This window comes from Mesoplodon densirostris, chromosome 4, assembly GCF_025265405.1.
Source record: "Mesoplodon densirostris isolate mMesDen1 chromosome 4, mMesDen1 primary haplotype, whole genome shotgun sequence".
Taxonomy (NCBI): Eukaryota; Metazoa; Chordata; class Mammalia; order Artiodactyla; family Ziphiidae; genus Mesoplodon; species Mesoplodon densirostris.
The window spans coordinates 133,000,964-133,026,113 of record NC_082664.1 but is presented as its reverse complement, the minus strand read 5'-3'; the positions used below and the strand labels follow the sequence as shown (position 1 = coordinate 133,026,113).

The 25,150-nt window shown below is 42.4% G+C and overlaps 1 pseudogene; it reads left to right on the top strand.

Moving 5' to 3' along the window:
• The first annotated feature begins 7,113 nt into the window (after positions 1–7,113).
• Positions 7,114–25,150, top strand: part of LOC132488172 (dual specificity protein phosphatase 5-like) — a 53,291-nt pseudogene continuing 35,254 nt past the window's right edge.

Below are 25,150 nucleotides of genomic sequence, written 5' to 3'. Positions count from 1 at the left end.
GCCTTATTTACCAGCCCTGCTCCCTCCAAGGGAGGAGGAGTTACTGCTTTGGTCAGATTCAGACATTTGTCAGGCCACTGACAGGACAAGACAGGGTGGCTGTCCTTAGCAGCCCAACTGACATTCTTTTTTTTTTTTTTTAACATCTTTATTGGAGTATAATTGCTTTACAATGGTGTGTTAGTTTCTGCTGCATAACGAAGTGAATCAGCTATACATATACATATATCCCCATATCTCTTCCCTCTTGTGTCTCCCTCCCTCCCGCCCTCCCTATCCCACCCCTCTAGGTGGTCACAGAGCATGGAGCTGATCTCCCTTTGCTATGTGGCTGCTTCCCACTAGCTATCTATTTTACATTTGGTAGTGTATATATGTCCATGCCACTCTCTCACTTTGTCCCAGCTTACCCTTCCCCTCCCCATGTCCTCAAGGACAGGAATAAAGACATTCTCTTTACTCCCTTCTCCCACTCACCTGGCTCTCAGGTATGGCCCTCCTCTCTTTACCTCCTCTGAGAAAGGAGTATAGCTAGGACTACAGAGCCAGTCACCTCCCACTCTACTCCCACAGGCTCAATGGAACATAGTGGTTTCAATGCTCAATTTAGTGATAAGGTAGGTAGGGGGTTTTGAATGGAATAGGATGTATCATTTGACCTTGAGCGCAAGCCACATTTTTCTTTCTTTTATCAGAGAACCCTAGTGAAACCCCATCCACTTAAACCCTAAAAACTTACCAATTGTTTTATGTTAGTCTAATTTTGTCAAAGAGAATATCATCTCCCTGAAAGTGCAGTTGATTTCTAGATTCTTCCTGTATCTTTTGTTTTCTTTCATAGTACCTAGCACTAAATATTTCTTCACTGAGGTTATTTACCCTTCACTTAGTATAGATATATTATTTTTATCTTAAGCCTCTGATCTTTTCTCACTAGCCCCATATCAATCATAGTTGGGTTCTTGGTGCCAATACAATTATAATACAAATGTGACATGGGAATGGGAATTGTGGGGCAAGGACTAACTATAAGGTGATCATCCCAGCGACACGAAGTATAGTTCTATTAAGAGTTTCTAACAAAGATAAACAAAACAGTTTAAATTCTTATAGAAAAGGCACAGCTCCCCTAAAAATCAAAAATCATTTGAAAACTTAATAGTTTGAAAAACACTTGACAACTACACAGGCTACATCAGAGGCCATGAACTGATGCAGATAATGGATAAAGAGGTGTCAGATATTCACACCCTCAAAATTCACACAATTACTTGACCTCCAAGGACCAAAGGGAATTAATATTCATGAAGTAGAAAGAGACAGCCAGCCTAGGGAGAGGACTAACCAGGGCAACAAGGGAGACCCGAGACAGACCTCTTGCCAACGTTTCCTGGAGCTTCCTGATTCTTGCCTAAGAATCAGCCTGATGCAGCTGGGCGTGTGGTCGGGGCACATGCTCTGCAGTGACGCTGCCTGTCTTCCAATCCCAGCTCTGCACCACCAGCTGTGGCCTTGGGAAACTTACTGGACTTCTTAAGCCTCCCTTTCCCCATCTGTAATATTGGGATTACACCAGTTTATTTACATACGTGAATGGCACAGTGCCTGACACACAGCATGCAGCAAATTATCCTGGGGTCTTGACTCCTACTACCCATCCTAATCCTGAGCCGTTCTTCAGACCTCCCTGTCAACAGGGAAGAAGATTCCTCCTCTTGCTTAGGCTAACCCTTCCATCCCTTCCACCTCGGCCTGGGACTCCACCACCTCTCCCCCCTCCCCTTGGAGAGGTGCTCAGCTGGTTGCCCCCTCTCTGTCTGTTAGACACATCCAATGAGCATCCCAATGCCCTCTTCCACCTTAAAATCTCCTCCATCAACACTGTGTCCCTCTACAAATACTTCCCTACATCTCTCTTGTTCTTCAGAGAAACTGATAGAAAAATCAAAGGCCACCTCATAAAAGGTGATCTCTACTCCAATCCTCTGTTCACTTCTCCACTCCTGCAGCCTAGAGACTGACCCACACGCCACTGAAATTGCTCTCAACAAGGCTGACAGTGCTTCCCGGATTCCAAATCCAATGGCCATGTGTCATTGACAATTATGTGCTTGACAGCAACATTAGACTGTATTGTGCTCTCTCTCCCAATGTTCTGTTCCCTAGGGTTTCACGACACTCCCCTTATTTTCCTCCCACCTCCTTAACCTCCTTTGAGGGCATCTTCTCTCTACTTGTCCTCTCAACATTGATATTTTTCAGGGCTCAAGATATGGCTTTCTTCTCATCTGTCTGCTTGCATGCCAATTTCACTGCCTTCTTGGATCAGTTTATGATTCCAAATTTACATCTCCGGCCCTGGTTTCTCTCTTAAATTCCAGATCGCCACCCCTCAGCCAAATGCCTGGGTATCTTCACTTGAACGTCCTACAAACATCTCAAATTCAACATACCCAAAACCAAATACCCATATTTCCTTCCAAAGCCTGCAACTACTCCTGTCTTCCCTATGCCCATATCTGGCAAATCAAAAATGCATTTCTACATTTGGGAATGTGACTTTTTGAACTGCAAGCACACACATGTATATACACACATCAAAATTTTGGCAGGATTACTCCAAAGTATTTGAAGCGTTTTTGTTTTGTTTTGTTTTGTTTTGTTTTTTTGCGGTATGCGGGCCTCTCACTGTTGGGGCCTCTCCCGTTGCGGAGCACAGCCTCTGGACGCGCAGGCTCAGCGGCCATGACTCACGGGCCAAGCTGCTCCGCGGCATGTGGGATCTTCCCGGACCGGGGCACGAACCCGTGTCCCCTGCATCGGCAGGCGGATGTTCAACCACTGCGCCATCAGGGAAGCCCATTTGAAGCGTTTTTAAAAGGGCCTAGAAAAGGAAGGAATTTCTTTCCCCTTCCTCTGCCTGAAAGCAGACTCTCAGCTCCTTTTCAATGAGACTTACCTTTTTATCTTAACACTCATCCCCACACAACACTTCCTCCAAGAAGGCTTCCCTGAGCCCCTGAGAGCACGGTCCACAGCTCTCCTCTGTGACCCCCGAAGTTCCCCATTTCAACCACTGCACTGTTGAGTATCTTACTATGTTAGTGACTCAGTATCATCACCACCAGTTAACAGGGCTTCCTTCCTCACCAGGATTTGAGCTACTGTTTTAGTTATGTTTGTAATCCCAGTGCTTGACATAAACAAATGCTCAATGATGTTGGCAGAATGAATGCATGGCCAATATTGCTAATAAACCTGGACTAGGCTGGAGAGTCGACAATTTAAATTATAGGCCCAGCATCTTATCTCAGATTCGGTGACTCACTGTGACCTTGGCAAGTCCTCTCACTCCCTAGGCCTGGGTTTCTGTATCTTTCAAGGAAACTGGAACAGCAATATCACCTTCCTCACAGGGCTATTGAGACAATTAAATGAGATGAAGTCCATAGCATTTCTTAGCAGGTAAGAGAGCAGGTTCTGTAATACTTTGGGGCATCTACTGGGAGGTGGGGGGATAGAAGGCAATGGAGCAGGGGAGGGGGGTAGACAGGAAATTTGCAGTTTTACTCACATGATGGAAATTCAAGTTTGCTATCTCCTCCATTTTGAAAATGGAAACAGTGTCAAGATAACAAGAATAATCTAAAGTATCGTTTGCTAATAATGTGACCAGGGATTAGTGGGGTACAGGTGGGAGGAGGCATTTGGCAGAGATATGAATGGAATACTGGTATCTTTTCAGTCATTTGTGGCGCCTGAGCTTTCTCAGGAGGTGGGGAGAAGGGCCAAAGACCTTGAGCACTATAATTTGTTTCCTCCCTGAAAAACATCATCATGCTATACCTAATCCGAATGGAACTTAACATGATTAAAGTCACAAAGCAGCTCAGCATTCATTAGGGATTCAGGCAAAGGCAACGCTCAAGCACTAATATTAACTGTGGTTCTTAGCCTTTGGAGTTGGCAAGATGAACCCAGCTTCCTGCAGACCAAACACTTATGCTAATTGACAAGAAACTTTCTGGGAAAAGAAAAAAAGGCAGCCAAATCTAAGAGACCTGTCAACGCCAGGGTCATCAGTGAAGTGATAAGCAGAAAAGAGCTAAAATCAAAGGCTGTGTCTGCCTTCCCCGTGCACACTTGTTCAGTGGGAGCCCATGGTGGTCACAGCTCCTTTAACAATATTTATAATGAAGGAACGACGCTGCAGATGTCAACCTCGATTATTCATAAAGCGTCCTCCTGCTCAGATCCACCCGGAGGCTAACAGTAAAAGCACCTGATTCCCAATTCTCAAACACAAAAGCATACAGAGCTTGAAAGAGGAGCTGACTAATAAAGTTTGCATATCCCTAAGAAAAAGAGCACACAAGGAAGAAGAAAAGGAATGGCAAGATTAAACAAAAACAGTAAGCTTGGATGGGAAATGATAAAAATTTTAAAAGGCAGGAGCTTAAATCTATTTTCCTCTTTTTCTGCTTTTTTTTTTTTTTTTAATAATGTCCTTGTTCATTTACATTTCAGTATAAGCCATTTGGAGGAAACAGCTGTTTTATCTCCTGACTAGAATGCTGAGGTGCTTTGAACACTTACTGTGAGAGCATAAGGTTGCTAAACTCTGTTCCGGAGAGCACTAGTGGCTTTAAACTGTGAGGACAGGCAGAGAGAGGCCTTCACCTCTGGTTCTCTTAGACAAGGAGGCCTGAGACCAGAGGCTTGGAGGACTCACATAGGTGGTCTGTGTAGGGGGAAGAGTCCCAGGCTGGCTCTGGAGTCTACACCCAGGCTCTCCAGCCCCCTAGCTCTATGACCTAATTATTCATCCTTCCTCAGTTTCCTCATTTGTAAGATGGGAATAATAATACCACTTCCTCCTAAAGCTACTGAGAATATTTAATTAAATAAGGAAAATAAAGCCCAGAGCTGGGATTATAGTGGGCCCTTAAGAAATGCCACTTATTTGCTCTTATTATCAATCCTGACAAGATTGTCAAGTAGAAATTAAACTGTTTGCTTTTGGATTTGGTTATTTTAATAGAGGTATGGTTTAAGTTTAGGGTAATGTCATGTTGACGGTCAAATATCCTAACTGGTCTCTCCTTCTGGGCGCACCCTAGACTAGGATTATACTTCCTGGTCCCTTGTGGTTGGGTGGCGTCATGTAACTAGTTCTGACCAACAGTTGTGACAGGAATTACCGTGTATCACTTTTAGACCCAGAGCTTTAATTGTCAGTGCAAAACCTTCCAGAGCTCTCTTTCCATTGTCAAGATACCTGCAAATGTTCAAAATGATGGACAAGTCCATCAACTCTGGGGTTCATAAGCCTCTTGAACTTTAGCTGATTTAATACCTTTTCTCATTTTTGGAAACCCTTAGTAGCTCTTCAAATATTGGTTCTGCCCCATTATTTCTGCTGCATGTGACCACAAAAGACATATACTGGGTGTTCTTGCAGCAAATGTTCACAATAGTTAAAAATTAGACAAAACCTCAAAATTCGTCAATAAGAGGATCACTAAAGTGAATTATATTCATTCAGTGAAATATTACATAGTAGTTAAGATATGAACCAACCATATATAAATCAACATACACAAATCACAAAAACCTAATCAGAAAAAAGTATGCTTTTTTAACATATAAAAATGCTACATATGTTTAAAGGCACATAAAATGTAGTTGAAAGTATAGTAGTATGCATGAGAATTATAAATATAAAATGAGAATAGAAGTGGCTTCTGAAGAAAAAAAGAGTATTGGGGGGCCTCCCTGGTGGCGCAGTGGTTGAGAGTCCGCCTGCCGATGCAGGGGATACGGGTTCGTGTCCCGGTCTGGGAGGATCCCATATGCCGCGGAGCGGCTGGGCCCGTGAGCCATGGCCGCTGAGCCTGTGCTCCGCAACGGGAGAGGCCACAACAGTGAGAGGCCCGCATACCGCAAAAAGAAAAAAAAAAAAAAAAAAGAGTATTGGGATCAGAGGTGAGTACTAACTCTAAATATAACTTCTTATTACTTTAAAAAAACAGAAAAGAAAAATATGAAGCACATATCACTAAAAGATTATTACAACTGTGTATGTTTGAAATTTTTCAAAAATTTTAAACCAATGTGACTAAATGAACATGTAAAGGTACATGTCCAGGCATGTTCTGCTAAATAACTAAGAGTCATTCATGAACACAATTTATTTAAAAGGTACTTAATATTTTGGCCCAGTCTCTACAGAGATCCAAAACTACAATGGATTAGACAAGACAGAAGTTTCTCTTCTACGATCACAGTCTAGGAGCTAGTCATCCAGGACTAGTGGCCCAGTTCAGCCACCTTCAACCCAGGGTTTCCATAACAAGAGAGATGTTTGCTCCGACAGCCTCCATCACATCTACAGAAGAGCCAATGGGAGAGTGAGAAAATGTCAAGGAGACTATACTTCATTCTATTTAACAGCATAACATGAAATTGCCACACGTTTCTCCTTCTCTTATCTTACTGGTGAGAACTTTACTGCATGACCACATCTTGTAAGGGAATGTGACAAATGTACTCTCTGTCTTGGAAACCACACACCTAGCTAAACTCTACAGTTCTATTATTAAAGGAAGAAGAAAAGATGGATATAGCTGCACCACCAGCAGCCTCTGCCACAGGATGGATTAGGCGGAGCCAGGACTGAGGTGCAGCAGGAACATTTACAAAGGGGAAAACTGTCCTTCTGTCTTTATCTCGGGATCCAACCCCACAAACAGTCCCTGCTCATCTTTCATTTCCAGAGGTGCCCAGCTCTAGTCTTAGCTGTCTTTCGTTCCATAAGCACCTTCCAAGAGCTACACATTCTATGAGGTGCTGGAGGTTCAAAGACAGAGTGACATGGACCCTGCCTTCAAGAGAAAAACACAATTACGACACCCATGAGCAGCATGAAAATGGTAGTATCGATGGTTTTATCTGAGCACTGGGGTGGACCCATGAACCAGCCAGACACTCTCGGAAGACTTCTCTATAAAGTCTCTCCAGGCTTCACAGAGAATGTGGTCCTGGAATTGAGGATTGCAGTTTGCAAGAAGGAGGTTCTCAGGGAGATGGGGCTCTGACCAGAGGGAATAACATATGCAAAGGTAAGGGAATGGGAAACATAACATGTACAGGAAAACAAAGACATTCCGTGTAATGTAAATTAATAAAGCATGAGCCAAAGACGAAGCTGGTAGCTTGGGTGAGGTCAGATCACGGACAGTCATTCACAGGAAGGCATTCAGATTTTATCCTGCATATACAGAGGTAGCCAGGAACAAATTTTGAACCAAGGAAGGGACAATGTTAGGTTTTTTAGAAAGATCACTCTGAACGCAATGTGGAAGATGGATCAGGTGGGAGAGAAAACTATCAATGGGAAACAAAGGCAGAGGTTGACAGTTCTGGGGGATGGGGAAGGATGAGTTCAATTTGTGACTTGCTCTGAGGTCCCTATAGGACACCTGGTAGAGATGGCCAGTAAAAATGGTATTGGACACATGTGAAGCTTGGGAAAGTTCTGGCTTCCACAGTCTGTTACTCCTTCACTTTGCAGTTTCTGGGATGGAGAAAATGCTTTTCAGCTCCAACATGCATTTCTGCTTCTCATTTCAGGGGGCTGGGCTGCCACTCCACGACAGTTGAGAACCCTGGTATCCCCGGCCGGTGCCCCCAGACTCTTGCCAGTGAACTGTCCCCCACATTACACAGCGCTGCTGGCGGCACAGTGCTGGGAATTCAAATCTGGTTGAACACCTTACTAACGGAGCGATGTGAGCCTGAAGGGAAACCTCTGGCGCGAGCACCCAGCTTCGCATCTGGCCCTGTCATGTTTAGCAGTTTTATCAGACAAGATGAAGGCAGACAAGGCGTCTTCAACCCATTTCCAGATGACATCAAGACAGAAGAGGCAAGTTTGTGGATGTCAGGATGAGAATTCAGAGAAAACTAAATATGCTAAAATCAACAAGATAAAATATAATGGGGAAATATGGAAAGCCTGTCAAATAAACTTGTTCAAATAAATGAATTGCAAAAGTAAACTCATGGGGAAATTCTGCTAAAGGTGTTTGCTATCCAGAATACTTATAAAGCACCCTGGAAAATGTCATCCAGAGCACAAGGACCACCATTTCCCAGGGCTCAATCAGTAAAACAAACCTGAATCCATTTTCCAGGGAGATGGCTCCCACTTTAAATAAAATGGGTGGCCAATTATTTTTTCTCTTAGTTACCTGTTCTATTCTACAAGTACTCCCATACACTAACCCTGGATTCTCTGGACATACAGCTACATTTTTCTACAAATATCTTCTTAGAAATGCTATTTCATAGTTACCTGTTCATCTATGTATTTTTATAAGTACTAACCAAGACTTAAGGCAGCTTCCAGACTGTAATCTGACCATCCTTATCCACAAGTCACCCCTTGACTAATGTTCACACAGCCCACTGTACCTCTCCCTCAAACTTTCATCACCATTGTAGTTCATTATGTCATCTTCAATGTTTGTAAGCTCCACATCTGACTGAAGTCCATCTCCAGTGCCTCATGCAGAGATGGCCCATAGTAGGTACAGAGTAAACATATATAGAAGGAGTGAATAAATGAATGAAAAAAATAAATGACAGACACCCAGCAAGATTCATAACCTGACCCTCCTACACTGTCGGTGGGAATGTAAATTGGCACAGCCACTATGGAGAACAGTATGGAGGTTCCTCAAAAAACTAAAAATAGAGTTGCCATATGATCCTGCAATCCCACTTCTGGGCATATATCTGGAGAAAACCTGAAAAGATACATGCACCCCAATGTTCATAGTAGCACTATTTATAATAGCCAAGACATGGAAGCAACCTAACTATCCATTGACAGATGAATGGATAAAGAAGACATGGCATATATACAATGGAATATTACTCAGCCATAAAAAAGAATGAAATAATGCCATTTGCAGCAACATGGATGGACCTAGAGATTATCATACTAAGCGAAGTAAGTCAGACAGAGAAAGACAATCATATCACTTATATGCAGAATCTAAAAAAAAAAAGATACAAATGAACTTGTTTACAAAACAGAAACAAACTCACAGACACAGACAACAAACTTATGGTTACCAAAGGGAAAAGGTGGGCGGAGGGATAAATTGGGAGTTTGGGATTGACATATACTATATTTAAAATAGATAACCAACAAGGACCTACTGTTTAGCACAGGGAACTCTACTCAGTATTATGTACTAACCTAAATGGGAAAAGAATTTGAAAAAGAATATATATATATATATATATATATATAACTGAATCACTTTGCTGTACACCTGAAACTAATATAACATTGTAAATCAACTATAGTCCAATATAAAATAAAATTTTTTTTTAACTTATAATTACCAAATGGGAAACGGGGTAGGGAAGGGATAAATTAGGAGTTTGGGATGAACATATACACACTACTATATACAAAATAGATAACTAACAAGGACCTACTGTATAGCACAGGGAACTCTACTCAATATCTTATAATAACCTATAATGGAAAAGAATCTGAAAAAGAATATATATATATATATATATATATATATATATATGAATCACTTTGCTGTATTCCAGAAACTAATACAAGATTGATAACCTGTTTTAATAACACAAGATAATGTCAAAGTTCTTTTTTGTGCAACTGTTTCCCGATGGGAAAATAAATTCTTTTAACCACTTTTTTACTAATTGTTCATCATTATCACTCGTGTCCGTACTGTCAGCTATTTCTAGTCAAATTATCTATAAACCGCTAGTCACCGGCAGCAGAGGCCTTGCCCGGGAGAGAAAAGTAGCAAAGAATATATAATACTGTCCCCTGCTCTCCTACACTGTAAGTTCTCCTTGTATAAAGTAGATATTCCAGGGAAGAAAGACATTCAGTCCCTGATCTCCTCCTCCTTTTCTCACATCCATATTCACTTTTTAGCTAGAAAAAAAAATTGTTAAAAATTCCAAAGCAAAAGCCCTCCTGCATAAGGCATGAGTAAAGGACTATTTGTGTACAAGGGCTGATTTGGCTATGAACAGGAGAAAGGTGGAAAGGGAGAGGGTCAGGAGGTAATTGAGAGAATGCCGACAGAATGTAGGTGAAGCTAATCGCATTAATTCTCTTTGAACAGCTCTTGCCCTTTGTATTACAGATTCCACATGCAGCTGGTGACATGGCTCTGCCCTACACTCAACTAGAGCCATCAAAAATTCTCTCTGCGGAACTTTCATAGAGGATTCCACCTGGTGTAAGTACAGCCATTTCATTTTTATAGTGGCCTCATTAAGGTGTTCCAGTCCCTATTTGTTCTGTAAAACATACCATAACAAGCTACCATTTAAAAATTTTGCAAGCAAGCCATCGATTCCACTGCCCTAAGAGGAGCAAAATGCCATTTACAAATTACTGTCATGGAGGATTATTGAACAAGCTGTCAGCAACCCATTTCACAAATCATTTGGTAGGGACCAACCTAGGTGCCTGCCTAGCTAGATACTGGAAGGGAGAACTTCACCACCAGTTAGCTCAAATTCTTAATTTTAAAAGCCCTCAATTTTAGCTATTCTCACCCCTATTCAAAAGACACAAGAAGTATTTCAGAAAATAGCCAGTTTCTCCCATACCAAGAGCCACAGACAGTGAGGAAGGAATTGTTCGCCCTCGGAAGGATTAGGCCATTAATTGAGCATCCAAAGCTCCAGGTAACGTCCAACCTCAAGTGAGTAATCCCAGCTGCTGCCACTCCTGGTGACATAAAGCGAGAGCTATTTTACTGTCACTGTACAGTGAAATGTTTTACAGTTTAACATTCTGTTCCTTTATGCATCTGGAAGTTACGATCACCGTGTAACACAGTTGTTTTTTTTTTTAATTCACTTCACCTTTGGGTTATGTTCCTTCTTAATTTGTAGAAAAACAAAACTTTCAATATAGCTGAAATAAAAAATAGATTTGGGGTTTCAAAAACTCTCCCTCCTTTTTTTCTCTTAAACTTCTTTGTCCCAAAAAAGGGTTTTTCATTGTTTTAAACTTTTCTGGGAATTCCCTGGCAGTCCAGTGGTTAGGACTCCACGCTTCCACTGCAGAGGGCAAGGGTTTGATCCCTGGTCAGGGAACTAAGATCCCGCATGCCGCACGCACGCGGTGCGGCCCAAAGAAAAACTTTTCTTATGTTGTCAAGTAGAAACAGTATTCCCAAGCAGACAGGCAGCAGGTAAAGCAGGTCAATCTTCCTCCCCTGTGTGAGTGCTACAGCACAGAGATATCTGCTTCACCATCAGAGCAGATTTGAACATCCATACCCATTCAGGACAGAAAAAGAATTTGGATTTCATTTTTACATAACAACATGTCAAGGAGTAATCCAAAGTTAGGCAACTGTGGCCATTCTAATGACCACTCAAAAATAAAGCGTGTATATGTCCATGCCTCTCTTTCTCTTTGTCACAGCTTACCCTTCCCCCTCCCCATATATACACTACCAAACGTAAGGTAGATAGATAGTGGGAAGCAGCCGCAGAGCACAGGGAGATCAGCTCGGTGCTTTGTGACCGCCTGGGGGGGTGGGATGGGGAGGGTGGGAGGGAGGGAGATGCATGAGGGAAGGGATGTGGGAACAGATGTATATGTATGACTGATTCACTTTGTTATAAAGCAGAAACTAATAAAAAAAATTTATCTAAAAAAATAAAAAAATAAAAAAAATAAAGCGCCACCCACAACCCAGAATGGGAGACGTTTTCTTTCCTAAAGAAACCCACTATGTGAATATTTTAAATACCCTAACAAATATTCCAGTTAGGCTTGCCAGAACTTTGACTTGCTCAGTAAAAGGTTTGGACTGTCATATATAAGTTTCATGCCCATTCTATGGAAACAACCATTCAGAAGGAAAAAAAGAATTGAAGGTTACGCTGGCCAAATTCTTTGGTTGCCAGCTTTAAAGTTGTTTTTTCCTTCTTGTGAAAGGCATGCATACATTTAAGGGACTCTGTCCACCATACCCTACCTCTTCCCATTCCCCCAAGAGAAACAACACAAGAAATAAAATGTGTAAGGCACCACATATTAGCATCCTCCAAAATCATTTCTTCAACCATCCATTGATCACACAGTGCTTGTTACTACTGAAGATTTCATATACTTCTTAACTATGGCTTCCAATCCATAACTGTATCTAAATCAAAGATAAGGTATATTGGAATCGAAAGGAAAGTAAGAATTTAGATTCCTTTTTACATCTGTGATGGCCAAGACACCTGAAGGGTGTCCTTTTACATTTTTAATCCCAGTTCCCTAGAAGCAAAATGTGTGAGTATTCATAGCAGAAAACAAAGGGAATCAAAAGAATAATTTCATGCCACAACTATTATCATGAGCAATAAAATGGTTAGTTAGAAGGCTATTCACACTTTAACCACTTTTGGAAACAGATGGTTCTAAATGTGACTAATTTTCCTGAACATTTAACAGCAACATCAGAAATTAAACATGTTACAGAAACCATTAAGGTTCGGTCCCACCCCTGTTCCTATCAGTGTTGTCTATTAGGGAAATCATATCACATTAACGTATTTACATTAACTGAAGGAGGAAGTTTGAAGAAAGAAAAGAATTAGCTATCACTACATACTCCAAAGCAAAGGCTGGCTCTTCCTTTCCCATTTTAAACCAAACACCCGCTTGCTGGTTTTCCTTTTGGCCAAGAAAGTTGGCAGATCAAGTTCAGGTTTTAAAATAAGTTTCCTTAGCTAGAGTCTTGATCCATTCCCAGAAGCTATAGTACATTTCCACCTCAGATGAATAAGAATATCCTACTTGTAAATGTCGTGGTCTAGCAAATAATAAAGAAGGCTTGAAGCAGGAATCCCAACTCCAATCCTGGTTTTGTCTGAACCTACAGCAAACAGTCGAGGAAGAATGCAGATTTACACATGCCAAGAACTCCTCCTGGTGGCCTGCTCAGCCACCGTTCAAACTACAAGCCTCGACAAGCACTGGCTATATCGACCTTTCTCAACTGAACAGCTTCGGTGAAAATCATCTCCCCAAGCCCTCTGTGCTGTTATATGACTTAGACACTACAAAACTGTGAAGTGTTTATAAAGGCTTCTTCTGAAATCCTTCGCTCCAAAGATGTGATGATCATTAATATCTCCTGTCCTTCCTTTTCAAGGGACACATTTAAGATGCTTTATGAAAAAACAAAGATATGGATGTTGTGTTTGCACCTCAAAACTTCGACCTCAAAATGAGCAGGGGGATACAGTGTCACCTATCACTCCCAACAAAAGCGGAGACACAGGGTAAGTCCTGAGACGGGTGAATGGGGCGAGGAAGAGGACAGGGAGCCTGGTGAGCTCAAGGCCTTAAGGCCCTTCAGTCTGAGAAGACGGAGAATGAAAGGGAGAATGACCAAAGGCTTTAAGGTCATTAGGAACCGAGAAAGCATAAACAAGAGCTTGTTCACAAAATGCTAGAATAGACCTGGGGAAGGGGTGGGGACCTGAAAAGAGGGGCAATTTTGACATTGCAAACAGAGGCATTTAGGATAAAACACTGCTTTCCACAGTAAATCGATGCAATTAATTAATTTCCTCAAACCTCCCCCCTTCTGTAATGATTAAATGGACTAATATCTATGAAGCTCTAGAAGAGTATATATATTAAGTGATCACTTATTTTCAACATCATCATCATTAATTCCTTCTACCAAATTATAAGATCCTTAGGGACTGGGATGTATCTCACTCACATTTTCACATTTTAATTCCCCCACAGTGCCTAGCACAGTGTCCTGCACATGGAATATGTGTCTGCTGGCCAGCTCTCCAGGGATGGAGGAAACTGATGTGGAGCAATGGCCAGTTTCCATGATGTAAATACCCCCATCAGGGCGAACTTCAAGCAACCAAGATGATGTCACTGAAAGCTGTGTTGGGAAGAGATGCAGCATCAGTTCTTGGGGGCTGTAAAAGCCGCCCCAGCCCATGACTGGATGCACTCAGTAAATAAGTACAGAATTGAAAATGGGTCAAATCTTAAATGATTTTATACCATGGCCAGCAAAAAGCCAGGTACATGGCTGTTACGAGTGGAAGCATACATTCACCATCACCTGCACTCTCAGTAAAATAATCAGTTTTTTCTCCCAGCCGAGAATTTGACCTCTTCGTTGCTCAGACGTCACTATTACCAAGGAATTCTACATGTAACGTCAGCAGGAAACCTTGTCACTACAGGACACATGTGAACTGTATGCACCACTAAAAAAAAAACTATGTGTCATGGTATTTACTGTTACCAATAAAATGTATACTATGGGTTAAAACACCAGTTACACTAAGTAACTAATAAATGAAATGAATAGGAGTCACTCAAGAGAAGAAACCACAAAGCATTAGAACACTTAGTGAATTTTCAGTCAATGTAACCAGTTCTTGTGAAGATGCCTTCCTTCTACACAGGCTCATGGCTCTGTTGGCCTTGACTGGTCCACATCAACTCTCTCTCAAGCTTAGTCCAGCCCACTCTAGGCCCCTGCCAGGGCAAGCTGACTCAGCCACCTGGGCCACCAACAGGGGCAGGTCGCCCTGGTGGTTCTGTCCCCCTGGCCTCTCCCTGAGCTCTTCCAAACCATTTCTGATGATATTCAGAAGCAGAACTACACTTTCTTTTTCTTTTTTTTTTTTTTTTCCGGTCATGCCGTGTGGCCTGCGGCAATTTAGTTCCCCAGCCAGGGATTGAGCCCCTGCTCCCTGCGTTGGCAGCGCGGAGTCTTAACTACTGGACCGCCAGGGAAGTCCCCAGGAACTACACTTTTAACTGCTTTTCAGCTTAGCAAAATTAGCCTCTGAAATCTTTGTTTTCTTTTCCTTTGCTTTCAGAATGAGCCTCAGCTTTGGTTGCTTTCATCCGAGAGGAAGCACTCTTTGTTCTCATCTCCATTCAAACTGGTCAGCCTTTCTTGGTGCCCATCTCCCTCAGCCTCCACTCACTCCACCTCTCTCAGCCTGTGAGGTGAGTGTGAGTGTGAGTGTGTGGTGTGTGTCTCCTTATCAGAATGCACCCTTTGGCATGAGCTGTAACTTACAAAAAAAAGCTTCTCTCCGTGGATGCCTCATTAACTGAACTCTTTCCTCCCTTTAAGAAAAAGTCTGCATACTTTGGGAAGAAACTGTCATACTCTGCCTGTAGGTCATGTATCTTTCATAGTTCTACCCATGACCGCTGGACACCTCTTTCTGAACGTTTTTCCCTCCGGGTCTGTTAGAAGGGCCCATACCTCTCTTTTCCTTAAAGAAGACACATAGTTTTTCTAGGTCCAATAAAACAGACAACCAAGACTTCAAAAAATAAACTCACCAACTTAACCAAATACAATAAAGCGTTCATGGAACTAGGGTTCAGATCAGAGGCATACAGAAAGACTATGTATCTTATTGCAGTGAGTTTATTGTTCTAACACCAGGTGACATTCATCAGTGGATCAGTCTACAAATTATTAAATCTCATCAAGGAAGCTTCTACACTCTTGCTTTCCTCGGCAGAAATAAATCCACTGTTTAATATATGTGTGGAGATAAATTAATCCTTCTCCCTCTAGATAATTCCTGTTAGAGAGAGCTCTATCATAACATATATCATGCAGATGCTTTAAAAACAGTGTCTTATTTTTAGCAGTCATTAAAAGCATTTTTTAAATTGATGAATTCTGAAGTCTGCGCCCAAGTAAGAGGAATAATGGAACCAACTTATGAAGAGGGCTTGACAAAGGAGAATCAAGGCTTTATGGAAGCATGTAATTTGGGAGGTCCTGTTTAAGATAACACGACAATAATGAATACAAAATTAGGTACAAAAGAAAATGTTTATTTAAAATGGCTATGTGCAAGTGAGGAGTCCTGAAAATTATATTTCATAAGCTTCATGGTAAACCACCTCCCAACTAGGGTTTCCTAAGAGTGAGCCCCTACCAGTGCTTTCTACAGGTTAAACCCATTATAGAGGGAAGTCCTCTTAATTGTCATCCCAGCCTTCTGAGAAACTCATTATTTCTAGCTTCGTTGCAAAACTGAGGAGACCAAGGCCAAGAAAGGTTGAGCAACTTGCCCAAGGTCACACTGCCATAGAGGGCAGAGTTAGGACTTAACTCCAGTGCCCTATGGTTGGCCAGAACACAATGTGGCCTCCTAAAACCAAAAGAATATTTAGAAGTCTTACTTCTACAGTTCTCAATGTTAGTTTATTTTTATTCCACCCTAACTTTCCCAAGAAAAAAGGCACAACAGTACGAGTGTTTAAAGTGAACATAGATCTGGACCTTGAAGTTGCACAGAAGTACTCCACCATTAGGTCTTATGTTTTCATTCCCAATTGCTCTGATTCAATCCTCCCAAACACAATGAGCCCCTTCATCAGTCATGGCCAAATGGGTTTCAAGTGGATGAAAGTTATAGCTGCTGATTGTGGGGTTCTCCAAATCACTAAATTCAGATCATTTCGAATGTCAAACTGGCACTTAACAGGCAACAGCTGAGAATCTGACTTGATTATATTTTGGAGTAAAATCCTTTCCAGGCTAAGGTATTATGCTATAATTCCTCACATTACCCAGAAGTGTCATCAAAAAGAAAATAAAGATATTTTTCACCTCCGTAAGTAATTCAAAAACATTGAGGATGATCCTTCTAATGTGGAAAGCTCAGGAATAAAGTTGCTCACTTTCAATGGGAGCATTAACTTCCTTAGGACCCAGAGGCTGTCAGGTGCAGTGAGATGGGTAATTTAACAAATGGACCCTAAGAGGCAGAAGGAGCAAAGTACCTTATGTATCCACCACCAATGTCATTTAAAACTGAAATTAGGGCTTCCCTGGTGGCGCAGTGGTTGAAAGTCCGCCTGCCGATGCAGGGGACACGGGTTCGTGCCCCTGCCGGGAAGATCCCACATGCCGCGGAGCGGCTGGGCCCGTGATCCATGGCCACTGAGCCTGCGTTTCCGGAGCCTGTGCTCTGCAACGGGAGAGGCCACAGCAGTGAGAGGCCCGCGTACCACAAAAAAAAAAAAAAAAAAAAACCCCTGAAATTAAAGCCACAAAGACCTGGGCAAGCATGAGTTAAGCTAATCAAGAGCATTTAACAAACATACTGTACTTCACACACAACACACACACGCACACAGAGCCTGGCTACAGCAGTAGTACTGCCGTGTTCCAACCAACAACAGAGAACTCTAGCCTGGTTTGTCAATGTCACCCCTATTTTCAAAGCAATTCAAGAACAGCTTACTTGTTTAACAATTAAGAACCATTTGCTGTCAGTAACTGAGAGGAAAGAAGAGGGAGAAGGTGAGGGAGAAACGCACTGTCTTCCTGAGCTCCGGCTGACACTTGCACCTAGAAAAGTCCTCCAGACAGACTGAACGCCCTACTGCCTCAGCCGTCTCTTTTTTTTTTTTTTTCGGTACGCGGGCCTCTCACTGCTGTGGCCTCTCCCGTTGCGGAGCACAGGCTCCGGACGCAAAGGTTCAGCGGCCATGGCTCACGGGCCCAGCTGCTCCGCGGCATGTGGGTTCTTCCCGGACCGGGGCATGAACCCGCGTCCCCTGCATCGGCAGGCGGACTCTCAACCACTGCGCCACCAGGGAAGCCCCAGCCATCTCTTTTCTATAACACACTCTGCCAGCTCTGGTCTAAAGATGTGCTCCATGCAACAGTGTGGGGCACCAAGGACAAGTACGAAGGAACTAAAGAGGAAGTAACCCAAAGTCGGGCTCATGTAATAAGCTTGTGAGAACTGAAGGGGCCCCAAATGCAACTTAATCTCAGAGTCACATCACTCGCCAAGGAGCTGAATTTGATGGAGCAGATGTATTTTGAGCCTCATATGAAGTTATTATTTTTTCAAGAATCTGAAAGACCTCCTTGGAGATCACTTAAACACTCTGAGCATCACTTTTTTTTTCCTACCATGTGCCAGGTACTGGGGTAGGAGCGCTTTGTAGATGGTCACTCATCTATGACTATCTTGTTTATTCTTTTGACCCCAGGACCTAGCACAGTACCTGGCACATAGTAGGTAGCTCTAAAATAGTATCATCAACATCATCATCACTCTTGTTAATGGTAGAGAAGTTCACAGGTGACACAGAGGTCAACATTTTTCAGAGGTGTGCTCCTATCAGGCTCATGGAATCCCTAAGTCCAGATTCTAAGAGCTATCCACCACCTAGGGTGTGGTTTAGGTGGGAGTAGGACAGAGTGAGTGACTTCATCAGGGCTTTCCTTGTCACAATTCTCCACACAAGTGACAAAAGCATGTTACCATGAGGCTAAAATGAGTTGTTACTGGTTAGAAAAATTGTGTTCCTCATTCAGAAATCTACAGTGTGACTTTTTAAGGGAGGCCTGCATATTTCACACTGATGGCTTCCAAGTCAAATTACAAAAGGAGATTTAATTAAGAACACGACGGTTTTACCATGACATCTCTGAGTGACCCTCCATGCCATCCTCTGCTTTAGGCAATTTATATTCATCCACTCACTTGTATCTCATCACTTCCTCTTGTGGTAGTACTGGCTTCATGCCCCACTTTACAGGTGAAGAAACTAAACAGATTACAGGGAGGCCAGGGAAAATGAGCACGGGGATTTGGGAGACAAGCCCAAGAAGGCATTCTGCAAGTGAGGCTGAGAGCTAGGAAAGTCCTGAGAGGGGCACCTGGGGTGAAGAGATAGAGAAGTTGGTAAGCTAAAAATCTAAGGGCTCTGGGACTTCCCTGGTGGCACAGTGGTTAAGAATCCGCTTGCCCATGCAGGGGACATGGGTTCGAGCCCTGGTCCAGGAAGATCCCACATGCTACGGAGCATCTAAGCCTATGTGCCACAACTACTGAGGCTGAGATCTAGAGCCTGTGGGCCACAACTACTGAAGCCCAAACACCTAGAGCCCGTGCTCCGCAACAAGAAGCCACCGCAATGAGATGCCTGCGCGCTGCAAGGAAGAGTAGCCCCAGCTCGCCGCAACTAGAGAAAGCCCACGTGCAGCAATGAAGACCCAACATAACCAAAAATAAATAAATAAATTTACTAAAAAAAAAAAAAATCTAAGGGCCCTTTAGCCTGGGAAGATGGAGAATGAAAGGGGGAATGATCAAAGGCTATAAAATCATGAAGAGTAAGGAGACCACAAACATGGGTTTGTTCACAAAATGAAAGGCTGGAGATGGAAAATGTAAGAAGTGAAGAGAGATAATGGATTGGATGCAATCACCTAGGAGAAAAATCACTGAACAGAAAAAGATGAAGGGCAAAGTCAAGATTTAGAAGTACCCAGGGAGGATGAATGTCTACTAGACACATTTTTATTGATTCTCCACTAGGTTTCTAGCCTCATGCTAACCTCTTTCATAATGATCTCATTTGATCCTAATAACAGCCCCTCCAGGGAGAGTGTCAAGTTTTTTCATAGCTGCTCAAATGCTTGGTCAATTGAATTCAGAGCTAGTGACTGCATTCCACCAGAATAGCTAGGTTATTTTCAATTTTTCATGATGTCTCCAAATCCGTGCCTCTGGTCACTCATTCTATTGTGTTTACCTATTTCTCTGTTCCTGTTCACTCTAACTGAATTCAGAGTAACTCTGCTACTTTGAACTACTGTGCTCACCCACACTCTTTGTTCTCCTTTCCAACGAACCCCCCCATCAGTCTCCTTATCTATTATGGACTGAATGTGTGAGTCCTCCAAAAATTCCTAAGTTGTAACTCCACCTTCCCATGTGATGGTATTAGGAGATGGGGCCTCTGGGAGGTGATTAGGATTAGATGAGGTCATGAGGGTGAAGCCCTCAAGAATGGAATTAGTGCCTTTTTAAGTGTTAGAAGAGCTTGCTTCCCTTCTCTGCTCTCTGCCATGTAAGGACCCAATGACAAATCAGCAGCCTGCAACCCGGAAGAGGGCCTCACCAGAAACCAATCATGCTGGCACCCTTTTCCTCCAGCCTCCAGAACTGTGAGGAATACATTTCTGTAGTTCATAAGCCATCTCATCTATGGTATTTTTTGTTAGAGCAGCAGCCCAAACTGACTAAGACATCATTTTGCAGAAACCCAGAATTTCCTCAAAAAAACAAACAAATCAATAAACAAAGAAACCAAGAAAACAAAGAAAGCTATTTATGTGGGTCCAACAGCAAAATGTAATGTAGATGGAGCCAAAAGAGGTCTTTGAGAGCTAGAATAATAAGCTGCAGGTACTCAACAAGACAGTAGTCATCTATGATAAATATAAGTGTCTTTGGTTGAAAAAAGTTATAGGCGAATAGGTTTATCCTATTAAAAAAGAAAAACTTAAAGAGACTTGGTCAACAATAAATCCAGTACGAATCATCAATTTGATATGACTTCCAGAGAAGATAATGTGACTTGGGCCTCGTTAACAGCTACTATACATAAATCAGAACGCATCCCGCATCCACCCCTGACATGAATATTACTTTCACTTCTAGAAGCTATGCCTAGAACAAGCTATAATTTGTTCAAGGCAAGTGACCACAATAGTGAAGAAATCCAAGCCCTGTCATGTGAAGAATGGTCCAAGTTAATGGGAATATTTAGCTTAAAATATTGAAAGGAAGACTAGGGATCAAGGAGAGACAATAGTTGTTTTCAATAATGCAAAGGGCACCCACGTGGAGAACTAGTTTGTGTTGGTTCATGTTATACAACTCCAAGGAGCAGAACAAGAACCAGTAATAGCAATGATAAAAGCAGTTCTCTTTTGGGGACTTCCCTGGTGGCGCAGTGGTTAAGAATCCACCTGCCAATGCAGGGGACATGGGTTCGAGCAGATCCCACACGCCGCAGAGTAACTAAGCCCGTGCACCGCAACTACTGAGCCTGCGCTCTAGAGCCTGTGAGCCACAACTACTGAACCCGCATGCCTAGAGCCCGTGCTCCGCAACAAGAGAAGCCACCTCAATGAGAAGCCCGTGCACCGCAATGAAAAGTAACCCACGCTCGCTGCAACTAGAGAAAGCCCGTGCACAGCAATGAAGACCCAGCGCAGCCAAAAAAAAAAAAAAAAAAAAAAAAAGCAGTTACCTTTTATTGTGTTCTTTCTCTGTGTCAGATACTACACTAGGTACACTGTATTCATTAGCTCATTTAATTGTCGCAACAATCTTGATATTAATCAGTGGCAGTTACCAAGAAACAGATTTAAAACCAACACACAGAATAATATTCTAATAATTAGAGTCGCCAGAGGTGAAATAGGCTGCACTGAAAGGCATCAGGTGTCCATCCTGTCACTGCATATGATCAATTATGTGCTGGAAAAACTCTAGGTGAGTGGATGCTGTTGAGAGAATTTAAGTAGCAGATGGGAAGCTGAGTTAGGTCCTACAAGTCCCTTTTAGGACTTGCTAAAATAAAAAAGATATAAACAAGGAAGGCCTAATAGATGCTTTTGAATGAAACAGAGCAACAGGAAACAGACTAGAAGGAGAAATCGAAATTTATTTCAAGGAAAATGAGGTGGCATTAATATAAATCAAGACGTCTTCAGTAACAGAACAAAGTCTCATCTCTACGGGATGATCTGTTTCTGGTCTCCTGCAGTGGCAAAAGCGATGGGGTGAATGAGTCCTTGGGGCCACGTGCACCCTCCCAGTTTTGTGGAGAAATTTCAGGTGACATGCTGAGTCTCTGGATCCTTTCAGGACTTGGCAGCTGCCAGATTCTAGAATCCAGCAGAAAAGAAGCCTCCAAACACCCCTGTGGTTTCTAACCACTTCAAGCTGCTATTCCTCTCATGGTTTTAATGACTAAAATTGTGTGCCTGCCAAAATGACTTCTGTTAATTTGCTAGGAAACAGCCTTGTGTACTCTGGAAGGGCTTGGACAGTCCAAAAACCTGCCAGCAGCAAAGAAAACTATGGGAAAGTGAATAAATTGGAACTCTTCAAAATAGTAGCAGGAGTATTTTAGATATTTAGGACAAAACATGTGATGGCATTCAATTTTAGAAAACAACCTCCAAGGCCCATCTTCGTGCTTTTTCCTGCTTTCATGTGCTCTTTGCCTAAATTAGGAGCAACTGGATCTATTCTCTAAGATGTGCTTCCTACAAGGAAGGGAGAGAGAAGGGAAGGAAGGGAAAATGAGAAAGCGGAGAGCAGTATGGAGGGGAAGGAGGAAGAAAAGAGAAGAGGAGAGAAAGATACATTCACAGACAGATGCAAAGAGTGGGGTTGCGCCCCCTTAAAAATAGTAAGGGGCTGACGGAATGACTACACCCGAACGAGAGGAATGGGGGAGCCAGCTCTACACGAAGCAGCTCAGGAGACAAGCGGAGGACACAGATGTCAATGGCCATCAAACGCTGCTTCCTGCCTCTCACCTCAGAAACAGAGAGAGGAAGGGGAGTTGATAGCAAAAGTTAACATGAAAAAGCTGCTGAGACCAAATTTTTCCCCAAATACTGCTTCAGTACACCAGCTACCACCTCGTCACTGGGAAAGGCACTGTCCTGGCCTGTAGTTTTCTCCTAGGACGGCAATACTCCCATTTGCTAAATGATGTTTCTAGAAGAAACCCTTGCTCTCGAGCAGCAAGAAGAGGTGCGTGGAAATTCAACACAAGCAAGGCCTCTCTCAAAGCAGTTTTTCCTAATTCCCCTGCACAAAGCAGCCTTTTCCCTCCACTTAAACAACAATTTGTTTTACTTTGATAGGTCCTCCTAAATAATAGTTTCATCATTAAACATCTGGATTCTTCCTAGCAGATTAGGCCTCCAATGAGGAAAGTGTGTTTATAATTCTAATTTGAAACACAGCACATTAATATGCTGATTCTCATAATGTTTGCCTTAACCTGTTTGGAGAAATTATGACTACAAATATCTTGTACACAACACCTCTAACTACCAGGTTGTACAAACAACATAAGAGCTGGAGCGCCTCATCCAGACGACTGGAACCACTTCAGAGGCGATCATGATTAGGGCTTTGGCTGGAAGCCATATTTTACACATAAACTCAGCATCTGTCTCTGAGATGCTGTCCTAAGCTAACAGACCCACCTCCACTGTTACTAATAAGCACATTCAAGAGAGCCAGATGGTCTGACAGGAAGAGCCTGCCTTTTCCTGAGCTAGGCACACTGGAGGGAGGTCACCCAAGCAGGCTTCAAGCCCTATTTCCTCCGGCTCCAGGTCCCTGCAATGCTGTGTGCAAACAGGCGCCACTAAAAAAGAATGTAAATGAGGGTGCTATTCATTATTTACGGCTGGCACCTTGCCATCCCCTCCTCCTCTGGGCGATGGCTGCCTGTAGGAACAGGGAAAGCATCTGATGAGAGCAGGGCAACCCTGGAGGCATTGAGCCATTGCAAAGCAGTTTCTTTTCTTCTGCTGAGGATCCTGCAGGCTCAGCATTTCTGGCCCACAGAACAGCTGAGCTTTTCACTTCCTTCCTAACAAAGCACTGGAGTTCTTCGGCCTCCACGTTTGTACCAGGGGTGTTTATTTACAACCCAACCCAGAAAAGCAGCCTTGCTGCTCTATTCTCTTTCGTTAGCCAAGGCCCTTTGCCCCAGGCCTGGGTTCAAGGAAAGAGAGAAAAAAAACATCCGTCTACAAAGGGGAGACACTTACAAGCAAGTTCTACGCTCAACTGGCCAGAAGGTGCATCAAGAGGATGGCTCCTCAGCAATCAGAAAAGAAAAAGAAATAAAAGGAATCCAAATCGGAAAAGAAGAAGTAAAGCTGTCACTTTTTGCAGATGACATGATACTATACATAGAGAATCCTAAAGATGCTACCAGAAAACTACTAGAGCTAATCAATGAATTTGGTAGAGTAGCAGGATACAAAATTAATGCACAGAAATCTCTTGCATTCCTATACACTAATGATGAAAATCTGAAAGAGAAATTAAGGAAACACTCCCATTTACCATTGCAACAAAAAGAATAAGATACCTAGGAATAAACCTCCCTAAGGAGACAAAAGACTTGTATGCAGAAAACTATAAGACACTGATGAAAGAAATTAAAGATGATACAAACAGATGTAGAAATATACCATGTTCTTGGATTGGAAGAATCAACATTGTGAAAATGACTATACTACATAAAGCAATCTACAGATTCAATGCAATTCCTATCAAACTACCAATGGCATTTTTCACAGAACTAGAACAAAAAATTTCACAATTTGTATGGAAACACAAAAGACACCGAATAGCCAAAGCAATCTTGAGAAAGAAAAACAGAGCTGGAGGAATGAGGCGCCTGGACTTCAGACTATACTACAAAGCTACAGTAATCAAGACAGTATGGTACTGGCACAAAAACAGAAAGATAGATCAATGGAACAGGATTGAAAGCCCAGAGACAAACCCATGCACATATGGTCACCTTATCTTTGATAAAGGAGGCAAGAACATACAATGGAGAAAAGACAGCCTCTTCAATAAGTGGTGCTGGGAAAACTGGAACGCTACATGTAAAAGAATGAAATTAGAGCACTCCCTAACACCACACACAAAAATAAACTCAAAATGGATTAAAGACCTAAATGTAAGGCCAGACACTATGAAACTCCTAGAGGAAAACATAGGCAGAACACTCTATGACATAAATCACAGCAAGATCCTTTTTGACCCACCTCCCAGAGAAATAGAAATAAAAACAAAAATAAACAAATGGGACCTAATGAAACTTAAAAGCTTTTGCACAGCAAAGGAAACCATAAACAAGACCAAAAGACAACCCTCAGAATGGGAGAAAATATTTGCAAATGAAGCAACTGACAAAGGATTCACCTCCAAAATTTACAAGCAGCTCATGCAGCTCAATATCAGATAAAACAAACAACCCAGTCCAAAAATGGGCAGAAGACCTAAATAGACATTTCTCCAAAGAAGATATACAGATTGCCAACAAACCCATGAAAGAATGCTCAATATCACTAATCATTAGAGAAATGCAAATCAAAACTACAATGAGGTATCACCTCACACCAGTCAGAATGGCCATCATCAAAAAATCTACAAACAATAAATGCTGGAGAGGGTGTGGAGAAAAGGG